Source organism: Electrona antarctica (assembly GCF_951216825.1).
Source record: "Electrona antarctica genome assembly, chromosome: 4".
In the NCBI taxonomy this organism is placed as follows: Eukaryota; Metazoa; Chordata; class Actinopteri; order Myctophiformes; family Myctophidae; genus Electrona; species Electrona antarctica.
Window position 1 is genome coordinate 34,014,327 of NC_136809.1, and position 19,075 is coordinate 34,033,401.

Consider the following 19,075-nt stretch of genomic DNA (forward strand, 5'->3'; position numbering starts at 1 on the left):
TTGACAGATGTTCAAATTCATGATTTGAGGCATTTCGTTCTGAAAATGTGTTTTGCAAAAATCCACCTGCTGGTGTCGCTATAACAGGCCAATGTGAAAAGGTGGGATTTATCCCTCCGCCTAGTAGCAATGTGTGTGCAGAATTTCATGTAAATTGCACACTGCATTCACGTTTTAGTTCAAAATGGGCCAATCCTGCAAACTTTGGATGCCAATCTCCGCCAATCGGGATCCCGATTGGAATATGCAAAATTGGACAGATCCGTGTTGATCACATAGAGCTAGTGTGTACCGATTTGTGTGATGTATGGATAAAATATGTAGGAGTATTGTGTTTTGCAAAAATCGGCCTCAGGGTGGCGCTATAACAGGCCATTCTGGAACATTTGAGGCAGAGGTTCGGAATTTGCATCCAGGGAGTGTGTTTTCACAGTTTCATAGCGACCGGGCCAACGGTACCGGAGATTAGTTGTAACAGACGGAAGGATGGACGGACGGGCGGCCAGGGGCGAAAACATAGTCTTTGCCGCATGCTATTGCCTGGCAGAAACAAAAAACCTATAAAGCGCATTTTGCTGAGACATTTATTTAAATAGTTTAATGAAAATTTGCATCCTTTGTATTTACATTGCATTAGGCTACATGTTTTGTTCATTGATACATGCCATCTCTGATATCTCCCAAATAAACAAATAATGAAATTAAATGAACAATGAATTAACAAACAAGTAACAATAAGTAGGCTAACCCATGTTTTGGTTGATAATATATTTAATACTAACACTAGCCTACTAGTAATAATAATAGTGTTTTTTGTTAAAGCAGAATTAACATGCATTTTAAAACTGTTTTTAATATTTAATATCATATTGTCTTTGTCCCTCAAACTTATTTCTAATGGTTTGAGCCTCAATCACCACTCTGATATAACCAGTCCTTGTCATTTCTTTCTGGACTTTGAAAGCAGTCTTAGCTGCAATACCACAATGTCCTGAGGTGGTGGGGGTGCTGATATGCAGATTATTTAATATTTGAGTAATTATAATACTGATGCTAGATAAAACCAGGCTTGTTTCCATTCCATGCCAGCTTGGAAAATCAACAATGGCGGACATTGTAAACAAAGTGGAAATGCAAATTTGGAACTGAAGACTGAAGAAGAGGAGGAATTATACAGAGTAGGGTGACATTGATGACATCACGATGAGGACAAAATCAGTTGAGCTGTTCCTTAGAGCAATTTCCATTAAAGCACCCATATGATATGAAAGCCTGATTGTTCAAAATTGGTTATTTGTGGGGATAGAAAACACATATGGGAGCCCAAAAACACCAATGAAATTGAAAAAGTTGAATTTTATGTTATAGGTCCTTTAAATCTTTAGACTTCACTGAGCCTTCATTGATAGTTTCATAATGAATGTAATATATTTCACCAACCTGTAGGAACAGACACTCAGGGCGTTGTTTGAAGACCTGTGCACGAGAACCCTTTCTGCAGAGTGTGTTCTTAAAACGCATTTTAATTCTCACCCGGGGTGTGAGCTACAAGAGAACAAGACATGCCCCAATTCATTCAATTGAATGTTGAATTCAATTCAATATATAAATCCAGAGTGCCTCAGCTCGGTTTAGGCGTCCTTGGCCTGAAAAACATTGAAGACCCCTGCCGTACACTGGACGTGCATTCCACACTGATTTTTTCTTCCAATCTCTGATCTAGATATATCATTGTGTAACCAGGTGTGGCAAGGAATTTACTTTTAAATATTATAATGATATGACTACGCCACCTTGATGATGTTTGTATCAAGGAAATGAAAGAATGTATACCTCTAAGTTGGGTTCCCCGAAAACACGAATGGTAAACTCGTCTCAGTCTCATTGTATGAGGGAACCCAATTTAAAGGTATTCATTCTTTCATTTCCTTGATACAAACATCATCAAGGTGGCGTAGTCATATATATCTTATCTATAAATGCACCAAGTCTCTGTATGTCTGTGTGTAATCCACGTAACTCGAGAACCGCTCCCCCCACCTGGGTGCAGTGCTCGGTGTCGAGTCGGTCGGACGCACGGTTGTCCAGAACCGCCCAAAAAAGGCCTCTTCCCGCGCTCTGCAGGGGCCCTGCCCCATACCATATGGAGCATATATCACCCCTATTATATCTCCATATATGGATCTGGCCTGCCCTGTTCTGACACCACAACACGGGCACCGTAATTATAATATTTCAAAGTGAATTCCTTGCCACACCTGGTTACAATTGCACAGCATTACCAGCAGATACATTTGGTCTGAACGGCTCTGATCTGTGTTTCACACTTAAGGTCCTGTGACACTGATGCATCAGTTTGCAAGGACCTTTACTGTATCATAACATTCATGAAAACACACGCAAAAAAATATTCAAAACACATGAATACAATATTAGGAGAATATTACCTCTGCTACGCCAGTGAAGTCATAGAAGTTCAGATGTCCATAAGGAAGTTTTTGATTAGCTTCATTCACAGCCAGATCAACAATGCTCTTCATGCGAGGTTCCAGTCGGCTGTATACTGTGCCCTGCTGCCCTGTCGCCAGGCAGAACACACAGCTCAGGAACAAAAAGCACAAAGTGAGTCTCATCATCTTCTGCAGAATGGATCCTGAACAGGAAAATGGTTAGAGTTTGACCTTCAGGGCAGAGTTGCAGTTAACTAAAGATAATCAAATAATGGATATGGCAATTGACAAAATGATGCTTTACAAAAAAAAGAAAAAGAAGAAGAAAAAAAGAAAAGAAAACCCTAACCCACAACTGTATTCTGTGTTCACAACAAAACTGAAACTAACTTAAGAGGACATGTCCTTTGTTTTTAAAAATAGTGAAAATAGCAGACATACAAGATCTATGATTTTCACAGTTTTTCTGAGCTGGCCCGTGACATGCCCCAAATTAGAACATATAGGCCTACCATAATGTTGTTTTATAGCTGGTCAACCATCAGTCCAGAGGACAAAGAGCAGTAGAGTGGAAGAGCGATTCCTCGGTTCCTGTGTTTGTTTTTGTATGTTTGGCTTCAACCAGAAGAACAGAAGTGCATTGACCACCTGGACTTCTGCAGAAGTGAGTTGTCACGCAGGCACGTGCACAAGCCCCTGTCCTTTTGCACATAGGTCAAAAATGCCCTCTGCTTCAAACCATGGGCGCAGCATTTACTATGGTGAAAGAATATACTTTTCTTGGGGATGGACCAGGCAGAGACAGGCTCCAGAATATTCCAATTTTGTCTAGAATAGAGAGTGTCATTCAGACAGGCGACACACGCACGCACGCACGCACACGCACACGCACACACACACACACACACACACACACACACTGAGGACTATAGAATAGCTATTGATGTGCTAACACACACACACACACACACACACACACACACACACACACACACACACACACACACACACACACACACACACACACACACACACACACACACACACACACAGCTGAGACTACAGAATAGCTAGTGATGTGCTAGCTCTCTTAAAGATGGAGTGCCACAATTTTTTTCCACCCTAAAACATGATCATCAGGTATTATTATAATATAAGGAGGAAGAACTTTTTTTTCCAAAAAGTGTACAGTATTTGTTAAAATCATGCTTTTATGTGGACACGCCCACCAGTTCATTAAGTATGCCTGGTTTGCCTGGTGGTGATGGGTGGTGATCCACCTGAACTGAAGCCGCACCCACAACTGTAGTTGTAAGATAAAGGGGGAGGGGTTAGGGGAGGGGCTGATAGTGTGATGTCACTATATTACTGTTTATTTCATTGGCCCGTTTGACTGTAAATGGTAAATGGTGCATTTATATAGCGCCTTTATCCAAGGCGCTTTACATAGATTGTGCATTACATGCACCCATACATTCATACACAAATGGCAGCAGAAACCATGCAAGGTACCAACCAGCACATCAGGAGCAATTTGGGGTTCAGTGTCTTGCTCAAGGACACTTCGACACTAACTCTGGGGGAGCCCGGGTTCGAACTGACGACCTTGCGGTTACCATCCGGAAACTCTACCCCTAAGCCACCGCCGCCGTTCAGCCTCCAGGAAGAAACCCTAAATACAAAGTTAATACACCATTGCACATAAAAACGACTCCAGGGTGTCTAATGAAGTACTGTCACCTTATAGACACATGAAAAACTGGAAAAATGGCACTCCATCTTTAAGTCTCTTTCTTTGATACAGACTTCAGACAGGACAACACACAAAGGCTCGATGTGAAATCAACAGTAGCCTATTATTAACTGTTAACTATTAAGTGTGCCCGGGTCTCCGCTTTTTTCAACAGTATTATTATGTTTTATTTGCCATTCTTATAAACAACAAATATGCCTATGTGTAATTGCCTTTAAGGCAAATCCTACATGTTTCTGTGTATTTTTGACTTGAAGTAATTTGTTTGTTTTACTGTTCACATTAGAAAGGCTTTGAGTACTTTATTGTGAAGGAGTGTACCAGTGCTTTTATTTTGAAAGCTCTTTGTATTTAATGAGAGTCACTTCCTGTTAGCACCAGGCCATGTGGTGGATAGAGGAGGTCAAACCTGCAAAAAGGACAATATGCTCGAATTCTGTGGCTGCTCTGGTGGCTTTGAGAGGTGGGGAATCAAAGGCCCGCTCTGACTTGATCTGGGAGGTTATCTGTAGTGTGTACAGGGTGGAGAGAATGGGCTGCCAAGTTGTTTTTCTGTGGATGCCTGGGCACTCTGGGGTTGAAGGCAATGAAACAGATCTGACCGAGCGGCCAAGAAAGCAAAAAAATAAAAATAAAAATAAAGAATAGACCCAAGGTCCAACTAGGAAAGTTTGAATGTTTTAGCATATGCAGAGATCAACTAGAGAGACAGTGGCAAAAAGAGTGGGCACAAGAGGAAGGGGGAGGCTGTATTTTACCCTGATTTTACCATACATCCAACTTTCAGTATGTTGGAAGAACAGTCTTGAACTTTCTCCACATCTGTATTCGAAATTGTAGGGTAAAATAGTAAACCTCTCGCCTGTGGAGGGCAGCATTACACTTGTTGAGGCAATGCCGCAAGTTGTATTGTTGATTTCAGTTATGGTAACTTTCTATGACCACTTTGGATGTTTTGTACATATTAGCCTAGAGTGCACAGGTGTATGTCATCCTGCTAATTGCCTTGAAGTGTGTGTAGGTGATTAGCTAATAGCTACTCACTTGGTTACTTTTTACTTGGAAATGTTTGGAATGCTGATAAGAATGGAATAAGAATACAGGCACAGGAATGTTTGTATTGTTAATATTTTGCAGTGTTCACCATCATGTTGATGAGGAAGAGCAACAGTAAATGGTAAAATATTACTTAGTCTCATTGGCTCGGTGTTTGTGACAATTCCCTACACCGCTAGTAGTCCGCCGCTCCCGAACTACTCTGCCGGGACTGGGAGGTCTGGCACGTGCAGGGCTAGGCTCTGTGGGTTGACTCCTGTCCGGGGCCCTCCTACATCTCACCAGGAACACTCCTGCTCTCACCAGGTGCAGCCAGGACCTGTGCGTTGCACCAGACTCCCAAGCACCAGACACTTCACCCAGGAGTGGCGGATTATTGAGCCGCAATGGTTCCGCAGGCTCCACCGGGGCAAACGGTGGTGCCGCAGGCTCCGCTTGTGGCTTGAATGGTCCTCCTAAAGGCCTCACCGTGGGCTGTTGGGCCTCCTCCTCACGGAAGACACAGTCTGGGGCGCCAACCCATACTGCTCCCGGGTGCCGTCTACATTCCGGCTGTCACCCGTCTCTCCGGTGGTCACCAGACTATACCCGGTTGTCACATAGTCTATCTATTCCTATGAGTCACTATAAATAGAACACAAGTAATAAATAAAAAATCACACCCGTGTGAACTGAGTGGTGCAAGGTCACAGCTCAGCTGTGGTCTGACGTAATGTCAGTGACCATAGTAACCATGCTCATTTTTTTGGGTCCCCAGACAAAGCTGGTTGTTGGAGTGGTTTGCACCACTCAAAAATAGCAGACCTACAAGCCCTATCTCCAGGACTGCTTGCCCCGGTATGTCCCAAACCGCCTCCTTATGTCCTGGCCTGCTTGAAAAGCCACAAAGATGGCATTTAAGATTTTTTTCCCCATTTTTTCATCATTTTTTCATCATTTTTCCAAAAATAGCAGACCTACAAGCCCAATCTCCAGGACTGCTTGCCCAGGTATGTCCCAAACTGCCTCCTTAGGTCCTGGCCTGCTTGAAAAGCCACAAAGAATGGCATTTAAGAAATATATTTTCACATTTAAAAAAAAAATAGCAGACCTACAAGCCCAATCTCCAGGACTGCTTGCCCCGGTATGTCCCAAACCGCCTCCTTAGGTCCTGGCCACAAAGAGTGGCGATAGGGTGGAGAAAGGGCTTGTAGGTCTGCTATTTTTTTTTAAATGTGAAAAAATATTTCTTAAATGCCATTCTTTGTGGCTTTTCAAGCAGGCCAGGACCTAAGGAGGCGGTTTGGGACATACCTGGGCAAGCAGTCCTGGAGATAGGGCTTGTAGGTCTGCTATCTTCTGTTGACAATAAAGGATAAAAAAAAACTTCCTCTGTCTCTCAGAATCAGAAGCTGTTACATCACAGTTTGCACAAGTAAAAAAAAAAGGAAGGAGATCAAGGCAGAAAAGAGAGTTTGAGTGCAATGTAAACGTACGTTTTCTTATGCCAATAACGCTCTTTTGAATTGAATTGAATTTAGAGAGAGAGAGAGAGAGAGAGAGAGAGAGAGGGGAGGGGGAGAGAGAAATCTAAATATATTTTTGTAATGTGTAATGTAATGTAATTGTCTCATTTCAAGTTTTCAAATACATAAAAATATTTTGAAAATAGCAGATCTACAAGCTCACACTACATTGCACCGTGGTGATTGTGAGCTTGTAGATCGGCTATTTTAAAATGGACAAATTGTGTATAGGGCTGAAGTTGTTAATGTGTGTTTTGTTTACTTCTACTCCACTACATCTCAGAGGCAAATACAGTATGACTATTATTGTCAATGGCATTTGATGTTTGTGTTGCAAGTAATAAATACAGCTGCAAGCAGCGATAAAACGGGGCCAAGGCATACAAGCAATACAGCAATATTCAGATTCTGTGTTCCGGGGCTAGCTTCCCTCATTCAAATTCTGTTCATATAGAGGCGTGACGTCATCCTAAAACATCACACTCTCGTCTCCCAAATTAGGTGCTTACCGTGCTTCTGCCCTTGAAGGATTGTCCACAACACGAAGAAATAAAGGCTTTTTCTAGACTAAATAATGAACGTTGCCTGTGTCATCTGCGTTTCCAATTCCAGTATTTTCTCCTTTGTCTACAACAACTCATTAGTTTGACTTAAAGGGTTTATCCAATCTTTGACGTCCCTTTTTTATGTCAGGAGTGGATAGAGTGGATCATAGAATTCATACAATCATATAATTGGGAGATCTAATGGTCAGAGATCGTTTGACGAATGACTGCGACTGCTTCAGTTCTTGACCGTTTCCCATGACCCTGTACCATATTATTGCCGAATTCCGTGGAGAGTGACAGCTCAGCCAATCATCACAAAAGTAATTCCGGCCAATCACTTTTGGCGGCCTTACTTTTCTGCCCTCACTTTTATCTTCAATATGTACTTTGCTCAGCCTATCAAATCATCGCTATAGGTGATCAGCCAATCATCAGCCAATGTTTGTGTTCACACAGACCCACAAAGCTGACTATTGTCAGAATAGTCTTTGTTCGCGTTCGCCGAGAGCTGTTTCGTTATACAATGGGGTGTTTTGGATTATAATTTTCGAATCAACTGCGCAACGGAGCGATATCTGTCGCTGTCAGTAATTGGACTAGTTATATCATGACGACAAGGTAACACAACCCAAACCTCTACTTAAAGCGTCCATGTACTTTCAATGGTCACTGCGATGGTCTTTAATTCACATCATTCACACCGTTGTCTCCCAAAAAAAATTCTCCCAAAAAATGAATACATGAATAAATAAACAATGACAAAAAAAAACATTCACTTTACTACATTATTGCATGGTCAGGGGCCACATGTGATACCTTAACAGACAACCAGTGGTTGTCCACCAATGACCATGGACCACCTGTTGAAAACTCTTGCTCTGACAACCACAGAGCCACTGCAGGGGTCACTACAGTATACGACTAAACTCTGCTCTGTAAACTTTCATCCTCTATGCTAAGGAATTCCACATCTGCCCAAAGCTACAATTCTGGCCCCTTGGTGTTCCCAGCATGGCTGCAGATAACTGCAGAAGAAGAAGAAGAAGAAGAAGAAGAAGAAGAAGAAGAAGAAGAGGAGGAGGAGAAGAAAAAACATACAAATATAAAGAGGGACCATAGGCCCTTCGGGCTTGGCCCTTCAATAATAATTAAGATAAACATAACCTGTGATTAAAAATTGAATTGGCTAGCTGTATTTTCACAGGAACCTACTGTAAACTCCTCACAAAAACAAAAACATGTTACACTCAGTGTTAGGATACTCAGTAGCAGGTGGAAGATCATACACAGCCACAAGAGCTTGCAGGCACCTCCTCCTCATGCTGGTCACCAACCTAGCCAAGCTGATACCACTTGGCAGATGTTGTTGTAGTGTGAATGATGCGTACCGTTCCCGGGAGCGGATCACCCAACCGTCCCCGGGACCGCATGGGGGGCGGGTCTCTGGACCGTTGAAGTGTATTCAGATACGGATCGTTCCAATGTGAATGCATGCGTACCTAAAAAAGGAAGTGGACTGTTTTTTTTTAGAACATGACTTAGGGCTCCATTTTTGTCTCATCTTTCTAAAGCCACTATTTGGGGATTTAGGAGTGGGGAAAGGGTGTTCCCCCACTAAAGTTGGTATTTTGGTTACCTGTCTAAATCCCTTAAACACCTCCGTTACCCGTTATATTATGCATAGGTGTTTTTTGGGCGTTACAATAATTAAATCATATTTAACCAATCACCAGTCCACGTGCCATTGCCTTTAATAGAGATGACGCATGCCTTACTCCAAGGACACTCCATGCAGGTGCGCAGCCCGCGTCGCTCTACCAAACTAATTTGACACGGCTTACGGGTATAAGTTACGGGTGGTTTTAAACTCCACTGTCGCTTTCCCAAATGTGTGTGACCAAAATAGCAATTTAGGGGAAAGCGTGCCAACACGCCCATGACCACACCTCTAGGCGCAAATACCGGTGTCTGCAAAAAAGATAGCGGGTGACGCTGGACGAAAATACCATTAAGGGACAGAGAAAGCTCCTATATTCGTAATTTCCGGGCAGCGGCTGAATTGCGGGCCGCGCTGCGGGTAAAGTCGGAGACAAAATTGGAGCCCACTCTAGTCGACAAGCCAAGCGTCAACAAAGAAAAACACAGACGCTGCACGACGCGTAACACCAGCGCATTTCTCAACGCCGCCCGTCTCCTGTTGAATCTGCGTATACGTGCAGTAGGCCTACGCACTGATCTTATTCTGCGGACTACATGTGGCTCTTGGGCTTTGCAATTGGCATACAGTCTCGGGCCGAGCTAAACAAAATAATGATGCCAAAGTAGAATCCATAGCAAATTAATCAAACACGACACTGGAGCAGAGAACTGACTGACACAGTGAATAGCAGGCAGGCTGACAGTGAAGTAGTATAACGGCAAAGAGCCAAAGAGGCAATGCAATGCAGTGTGTCTGGATTTATTGGAGACAATGTCGCAGAGTTGATGGTCAGTGTCCGTGCGCGCAAGCCATAAAGCACACCGCCACCTGGAGGATCACAATGTGTTATGCAAGTGTACCCAGGTGCGCTGTTGAATCTCGGGCAATGTGAATCATGGCCAGCGGTGACCAGGCAACCGTATTCGGAAACGGTTCGAATGAAACGGACTCAGTCCGTCTCAGTGTGAATCCCCTATAAAAGAGATATACTACCCCATACCATACCAAGGTGTTGTGGCTGCGTATGGTGTATGGATCTTCCCGATGCTACTGAGTTACCAACTGAACAAAATTAATAAAGTGTAAAAATGGCAAATATGTGTTTTTGTTCCCTTATTACTGTGGGAGAGTGCAATCATCCAATCCACTAAGCAACTCAAAGCAAGGGTTGAATACCAACCATTTGCCATTTTGTTTTGGAGGCGCTACACACACACGTTTAGCCATGTTGCTCATTCCATGAATGCCTTACAAACTGCACCTTGTTGTTAAGGTGACTAATCAATGATAAACCAATTGGTATTACCGGTAATAAAGGGGAGAAATAATCGACCAAAGTAAAGTTTCCGAACATTTTGTGAGGAGTTTATTTGGGCGTTACCTGAGAGTTGAGAGCTTCCAGTGTTGAAAGCTTCCAGCTAATAACGGTAGGATTTGTACAATGGATTCTATTTCAAACTCTGTGTAAATGTTTGTTAAAAACAGAAAAGTGAAGAAATTACATAATATACCTTTAAGGAAAAAGAAAAAAAGAAAGGACCAGGACTATTGATCTTGTTCCAAGAAGACCTTCTTCACTTAGAACAACTTACATTGCATTGCATTGTATTTATCTCTTATCTAAAAATACTTACATTACAATGCATGCATGGACTAATTTACATCATAATGGGTTATATTATACAAACGTATTTAAGGAAAGAATCCAAATATGAACTATCTGTTAATTCAAACTTAACCTCAATTTATTGAACACATCACTGTCTCAAACATTCAAATACAACAATATCTAGCGAGGCAAAATACTGGTATAACCATGTTGGACACAATTATGAACATGCAAAAACAATACACAAAACAACTAAATCAATAGAAATCTATTTACTATATAAACACATCTTCCACCGTTACAAATCAGATATTTTGGGTCATAGCTGCTTCCTGGTAGGAAGCAAGTCACAATTATTACATCATTATTTGAGATAATAGCAATTACTTGCCGAATCATCAGAATTGTTCAGAATTGTTTCCATTCAGATCACCTATATTAATTAATCTGTTAAAAATTAAAACAAAAAGCTGATATAGAAGCTCAACACATCGCGGTGTGATGTGTTGCAATCTTGTAGACTGGCTCTTTTTGAATAATTTTGAAAATGTGCCTGTTTTGGCTATAGTACATTATTTATCGGTTGTCCGTAATTTATTTGTACATCTAAATTATTTGTCATATCTCTGCCCTGTGCAATTCTTTGCATACAAACCTAAATGGCAAACAGAAATGTTCCAGTGTTCAATGTAAAAAATACATTGTACTGTAAATAGTTCATCGCAATTATCTGTGCGACAATTAATCGCCAACTAAAAATGTCATGATCGTGACAGCCCTACTTGCTTGAAATGGACAGTAGGATAGTTAGTATGTAATGATAATGAGCACATCACAAGTATATTATACATGGTGTCAGTAATAATGTCCTCAGTATCATCATCGGTACGTCATACATGGGATGAGGCAATAAGGGGATAAATACAGTGGAGAAGTTTCCCAGTGTGCAGAGGCTGGTCAAAGAACCTGCAACACATGAAACAAAAAATCAGCGTAGTGGGTATATTATTATTACATGTAAAACCTGTAACTACAGTTTCTGTTTTCAAGCGACTCCCCTGCTACTTAACTGTTCCTACAACCCCAACTGAACTTGGCTAATGAGCCTTCAAGTGAGCCTGAAATCACTTGCAGACTGATCTGAAGCTTAAAGAGCTGGTCAAATGGCTTTTTTGCTCATTCTATTTTGAAGTTTCATAGTGTTTCACTCTGAAACTTCGTCTTTCAACCAATCAGAAGGTCCCGTCGCCTCAGGCGATGGGAACGCTGAATTCGCACTCACTTCAACAGTCTACACACACCCCCTTTTTGAAACCAGTCCCTTGACTTGAAGTGCTCTCGGGAAGTGCCCATCCAGCTGAATCAAGTTCCCTTGATTAGGGTGCTGGGTATAAAAAACAGTTTGGAAATGCACTCGCCCTCCTTGTGCAGAAACAGGAAACAGACACCATTCGTTGCCATGGTTACCATCATGCCATTGTGTTACCTGTTATTTTGTTTGTACAGTTATATTGCATTGCATCGTGTATATATTTGTGTGAAATGTGGATGGCATTGGTAACACATGTGTGACAAGGTAGATGCCTCCTTGGGCTCTGGGGCGTGTGTATCTCGAGAGGAGGCAAGACGCACACTTGCGTCACGCGGAAGCTTGCCAAGCTTCCTCACGCGTCACAGAAGGGGACGCTTGGTAAGCCAGTTAGAGTGTAAACTTTTTTTTCTCATGCCAATAAAGCTCCTTTGGATTTAATTGATTAACCACTTCAACCCTATTTGAAAATAGCCGATCTACAAGATTACAATGTTTCACGATGCGACACATTGTGATCTTGTAGATCAGCTAATTTCAAACGATTTACCTGTAACAGATATCTACGGTAAGACGGGGGCAATGGCTTTTTGGGGCATTTTATTTTTAAGTTTCGGAAAGCTGTGTGTTTTTGACCCAATCAGAACGTCGCATCCCTTCAGGGTATGGGACATAGCTCTGCTACATGCACGTGCGCAACGCGTGCGTTGAGTTTGTTTGTTTACAAGTCACAGGCAGAAAAGCTTGTGGCATATTTCTAACCAATAATGTTTTCAGATACATATTTTAGCGTGATGATTACTTTAAAATGAGTAATACATTGTCTGGATGTCATCTTGAATGAGATTAAAAACTTGTTCTGTAATCAAAACCAGCTGGTGTTGGAGGAACACGCAGCGATGGGAATCAACCAGGTGAATGAAATCAAGATTCATTTTTATTCATGTGGGACTCAACACATCATCACGCAGCACGCTTTCATTCAAAGGAAGTAATTACAATTTAATGTTTATGGACTTTTGATATAAAAATGGTTAAAAATTTCCGATTGTTTTGGCATAGGCTGTTAGGTATGCCCATGTGATATGCTCTAATAGTAACTAAAAATATATTCTTCATTTCCCTACGTCTTTAAGTAAAACACGTGAGATGATGTTCCTACCATTGTGAGTTGGTTGAGAAGCTCCTCCATGGACACATCGTCAGTGGTCTGCTGGGAGGACGGCTCTGCTCGCACGCTCACGTCTGTCAGGCCTCCATCCTCCAAACTGCATTGTGACAAACAAACAGCACTTCAAACTCCAAATCATGTTTTTTTTTTGCTCCCAATCCGATTCCGATCATTTGATATTGAGTATCTGTCGATACCGATTTTTCCCTATCCGATGTTTATAGTTTTATATAACACATTTATGCCATATCACAATATCCATAGTACAATATAGTACAGAATCCAAAATCACAGACCATATCCAGGCTAATGTCTATAATGTGGATAATATGGATATATCATATTGATATTAGGGATGTCCCAATCACGTTTTTTTTGCTGCCGATCCGATTTCAATCACATCATTTGAAAATGATGTGATTGTCCCCGTGATGTATACTTCATTGATTGACTTTGCTTTGGGGCACCACTGGCTCAGGGGTAGAGTTTGGCTGGTAGAGTGGCTGGATGGGAACCGTGCGGTTCCCAGTTCCCAGTTCAATATAACAAAACAAATAAATAAATAAATGGCACAGCATTAATTTCTTTAGTCTAAACCCTTGAAAATTAGTTTTCATTGTGATACTGATGAACAGGGTATTTTCCACAGATCCAAACCAGAACACAATCGATTGATTGATCACTAATACAAATGTTCTGAGAATGCATGCAGCCTGACTATTAATGTTAGGTCCCCCACACACACGCACGCACGCACGCACGCACGCACACACACACACACACACACACACACACACACACACACACACACACACACACACTATGTGGACAATTCAATCAAGTTTCCATAATAAATGTTATGCTCAGTCTCTGTAACTCGCCGTATCGTGACAATATGCCAATGTCACACACACACCCCAACAGGTGACTCAGAGATGATATCAACCACAGATCAGATTGTCCAATGAATGGATATCCAATCTGTGAGCTGCATTCCAATTGACTATATATAGACTCTATAGTAAATTGGAATGCAGCTCACAGATTGGATATCCAGACTAAGACACAACTAGTCTACACACTATATATATATATAACTCAGCAACAAAAGTTTGGAAACTTAACTTTGGTTTCATTATTTCTCCACTTTAATAATACCAATTGGTATTGTATGATGGATGGATGCTATGATGATGATGATTTTATTTAATGATTGAAATGTTTAAAATGCACTTTGAACTCCCTCTTCATCATGACTCACATTGTTGTGTATTAGCCCGTCTGACACCTTGATCGAGTTGAGAGCAAGTGCAGTTACTGTACGTATGCAGCCAATACACAATGACTTTTGCACAGCAAAATGCAATGGAAACGGTGATAGATCATGGCATGGACCAGCGCCAGTCGGTAAAAAAATAAAAAAAATAGTGCAAAATAGGGACAGGCATAGGGACAGGCATCCCCAAATAGTGCGGGGACATTCAGGCCCAAATGACTGTACTGTACCGTACCTCCTCTTCCCTGCCAGTACAGAGTTCAGGTACTTCTTGACGGCCATCTGTTTGCGGAAGCGGCTGTAGTTGTCGGTGAAGACGGCATCCGAGTGTCTCTTCCCCGGACTGTCCATCAGATCACCACTGGAGAGTGAGGTGACAGAGACACAACACACAGCATGTCTCAACCAGCACACATACATATATACACCCAAATCTGGGAAGCCATTGGCAAAACAAAGGAACTCCCTTGATGTGAGTCAACAGTCTGTCTCGAGAGACTATTATACTGTACACCCAAACCAGTCTGGGTCACTGGTTCTCACACTGTTCAGGCCGCGACCCCCCCAAAATAATCATTTTTGAACTGACGTCGACAAGCACTTAGAATTGTAGCATTATATATATATTTAATTTGACTCGGTTCCACAGATAAATATTGTGAAAATACGGCCTCACAACATGATCATTTTCACAATGTTTGCCTTTGTTATTTGACAATTTGACCAATGTTTGGACATTTTTTATAGTACAGTTCTTTCCCCCCAAATCATGGGGCCCATAGGTTGAGAACCACTGATTTAGGTCACTGCGGTTCTCAAACTTTTTCACATTAATATTTTTTTTACAATCTGAATCTATGACCCTGTCCCTGACCCATTCATTGTTTGGGAAGTCCTGGCCTTGACGACACAGGCTGCCATTACATTATCACTTTCTGTAATCATGACTATGATTACACTCCACTGTTGCTGCACTATCATTTGTGTATTCACTTACAGTTGGGTTATCAGTGTTGGCTCTCACCTGACACAACACTCATTTTGTCATCTGACCATGCACCTTACAAGCTACTGTATCGTTGCTGTCGGGCAGAAACCTTTTATATAATTTTTTTTTCTTTTGTAAATTAATGTCATACTCGATCATACACTATAGCATTACAAAAGCATCGAAAGTGGCAGATCTGCAAGTGAACCGGTGCATTTTGAGCTTGTCGATCTGCTATTTGTTCTTTGCTATATTTGAATTGTAATCCTGAAAAGTAACAGGTTTCCACCGGACAGAGACTTTGTCCGCTTATGTTCTTTCCTTTTATAACAATCTGTGTTTTAGTGTTTAGTGCTGATAATCATTCTTCTGCCATTTTGGGTAACAGGCTGTAGCATTGCATTGTGGGTGAAGGGTTGCTTACTTGACTCGTTTCGAAAGGGACTCCAGGTAGTCTTTGGCCGACAGCTGACCCAGGAGTTTACTGTAACCGCTGGTAAACAGACCATCCGCATGTCTTGTAGATCTGCCAGGAAACGGAATAGAAGAAAACATTTCACATTTTAATTCATAATTCAAATGTGAAATAATTATTGATATCTTTCCATCATACTGAAAATATATATATTTTCAAAATCTATGCTTGAAAATATAAATAGCCTGAAAACCTTTTTCCAATATATGGTAGATAATATTTTCCCCACTCAAAATGCATTTCCTCTCAAGTTTTTTTTCTTTCTTTATTTTTTCCTCATTTGGAACATTATGACAGTTTGTATGTGATATCTGATTGTTTGACTGAAGTCTGGCTTAATACTTTTACAACGGATCACGGAAATCCTCCTCACAACGCATACAGTAGCATTGCAGATTTGTAGATATGCTGTTTATCGGCACAATATTTATCGTGTTTATCAATCACATATTGATACAGTATGTCGTGTCTGTTGAAACCTCATTATGTCCCAAACCGTTACTTTTCAGGATTCAAATAAAAAAATAGCAATAGCAGATCTACAAGCTCAGAAATATAACAGAATTATTTTAGCTGTGGTCTTATTTACAAACCATCAGCTCTGTGAAACAGAATTAGAATTAGAATGGAATGAATGAATGAATTGTCTTAATACACATGCTATAGGAAAAATCTATAATTTTGATGGTCAAGCTTTTGATGCTTTACACAATATTGATAGATTGATACGATACGATATTAATGCAATATCAGCTGTACTTCCATCATGCCAGCATCTTACTGTGAGATTTTGATAATGCTAATTATTGGTTTTGATTCACCACCACCAGCCTAACATAACGAACGTAATAACCACCATTCCTCCCACAGTACTATAAGCATTTAACGGAAGAGGCTTATGTTGCTCGCCAGAAATTGTTGATTTTTCAAAGGAATACTTAAAATATGCAATATTTATCCTACACTATACAGTATATACAGCACATTAAACCAGTTTAGACCCTGTATACATTCCAAGCAGTGCTGTTGAGAGTGACTCACAATCAGATCCAATAACGTCAAGTCAGATGCAGTTTGATGTTTTGCTCAAGGACTTGTATTCCTTATTTTATGCTCCATCACACGATGGTGTGGTCATTTTTATTTGTATCATTTTTAATGTCCAGTGGGGATATGTTTTATCCCTGCTTCTGGTCAGAATGAATTAAATGTATGAATTACCTTTTGGGAAAACCTAGACTGCAGTCAGTTTTATTTAACCTTTGTTCTATCTTTTCCCCCTTCTGCTCTCTCTTACTCCAAAAACGATGGAGTGCATAAAAGAAAAAAAGAAAAGGGTACGGATGCACACACCAGAGTTTGATTCTGCCTATGCCGGGCAGATTCTGTCAATGCTTTTCAATGGGAACGGAGCGTCCGCAGAATCAAACTCTGGTGTGTCCGTATCCTTTACACTTACACCTGTAAGCTGCGATGTGAAAAATGAAGTGATTGTGATTGTGAAAGTGAAGCCGATGTTGACTATATGTATATACCAAAGCACAGGTTGACAGGTCGGAGGTTAATTACCTCGTTAAGCCAAAGATGAGTTTAAGGCTGTCTAGGTCGTTAAGGGATGGACCATCCCCTTCTGTCTCCAGGGACTGGGACCTGCTCACACACACACACACACACACACACACACACACACACACACACACACACACACACACACACACACACACACACACACACACACACACACACACGATCATCATCATATCATTTTGCATATATCTTTAAAAGAGTTTAAAACTGTTTTTTTCCTTTTGTTAGAATAGCCTAAGTGTTAAATAGATCTGCATTCTCATAGTAAGCATTGTTTGTCCATTAACGGCTCTCCAGCACTTTAGTAAACTGCATTAAAAGAAATGCATTTTCAGGCTGCACTAATTTCATCCAATCAGGAGAGAAAATTAATACAGGATACAAGATACGTGTTGAAATAAATAAATAATAATAATAATGGAATGTATTGCTACAAATCGAAGCCGATAAGTGGGTTCCCTCTCGCAATTGGATTAAATTGGCAACCAACCGGAAAATGTATTTTATGGGGCTGTCCATGTTAACTCATTTAATCGCGATTAACTCACTGTTATGTCAATAGTGATTCATTATTTTATTCGCAATTAATCACATAATTATTTATTTTTGCCATTTGGCCTACCCGACAGTGGTTCTCAACATCTGGGTCTCCAAATTATTTTGGGATGTCCCCATAATGATTAGCTTAATGTGCAACATTGTTTTCATTGCATAGCCTACAGGGTATCTGCACATTTCTAAAGTGACAATTTAAGGACTTTGAATTATTTTAGCAATACATCTAAAATGGAATTTTCATTATGTCAAAAGTAATTAACCAACAAAAAATGGTCAAACAATGGCTACAATATCCTCTGCTCAATTTAGTTTTGTTTTATTTTTTAGAATCCTGTATGAGTTAATTGAAAATGTAAAAAGAAAAAAGAAAAAAAAGTGAATATTTATATGAATTTATATTCATACATTTATATTCATATGCTATTATATAATACAACAATATTTTACACACTACTGTAGTTGTCAACATCAGCATTTCATTAACCTGACCGTTCATCTTGAATAAATGATGCTAAATTAATATACTCAATTGGATATCAGAAGAGGGTGAATGCTTGTTATAAAAGATCCGTTCCAACTTCCAATAGTAAGACCACCGACTATTGTAATACAGTGTGAGCGGTATAGGCTTGCTTGTATGTACCTGGTAGAGAAGGCAGGCAGGGCGGCTGCTCTAGAAAACACCACACACAACAGAGAGCCCAGGAACACCATCTGCATGTTGTACATCTGAGACATAACTGCACCTACATACATCCAACACACGTGCAGACACAGTGGACAAGTTCATACACAAGTTAACACAACTTATATGTCCCTAATTCCTGCAGCTATAGCAACTGCGCGCTACTCCGGTATTTTGAAGAGAAAGATTGTTGCCATATCGGTTGAGCATATCATTAAACTTCTCAGTGTTTTAACTTTTTGTGTTCTTTTGTAAATGAATGCCATATGCCTTACAGCGTCACACACAAGCTCTAAACGCTACGAAAAGTAGGCTAACAGTTTTGGACATAATTATGAGGTTTCCACCCGACAGAGAGGATGTATAGGTATATTGTTATGCAGGGTCAAGTATGAAAGGTAGGCTA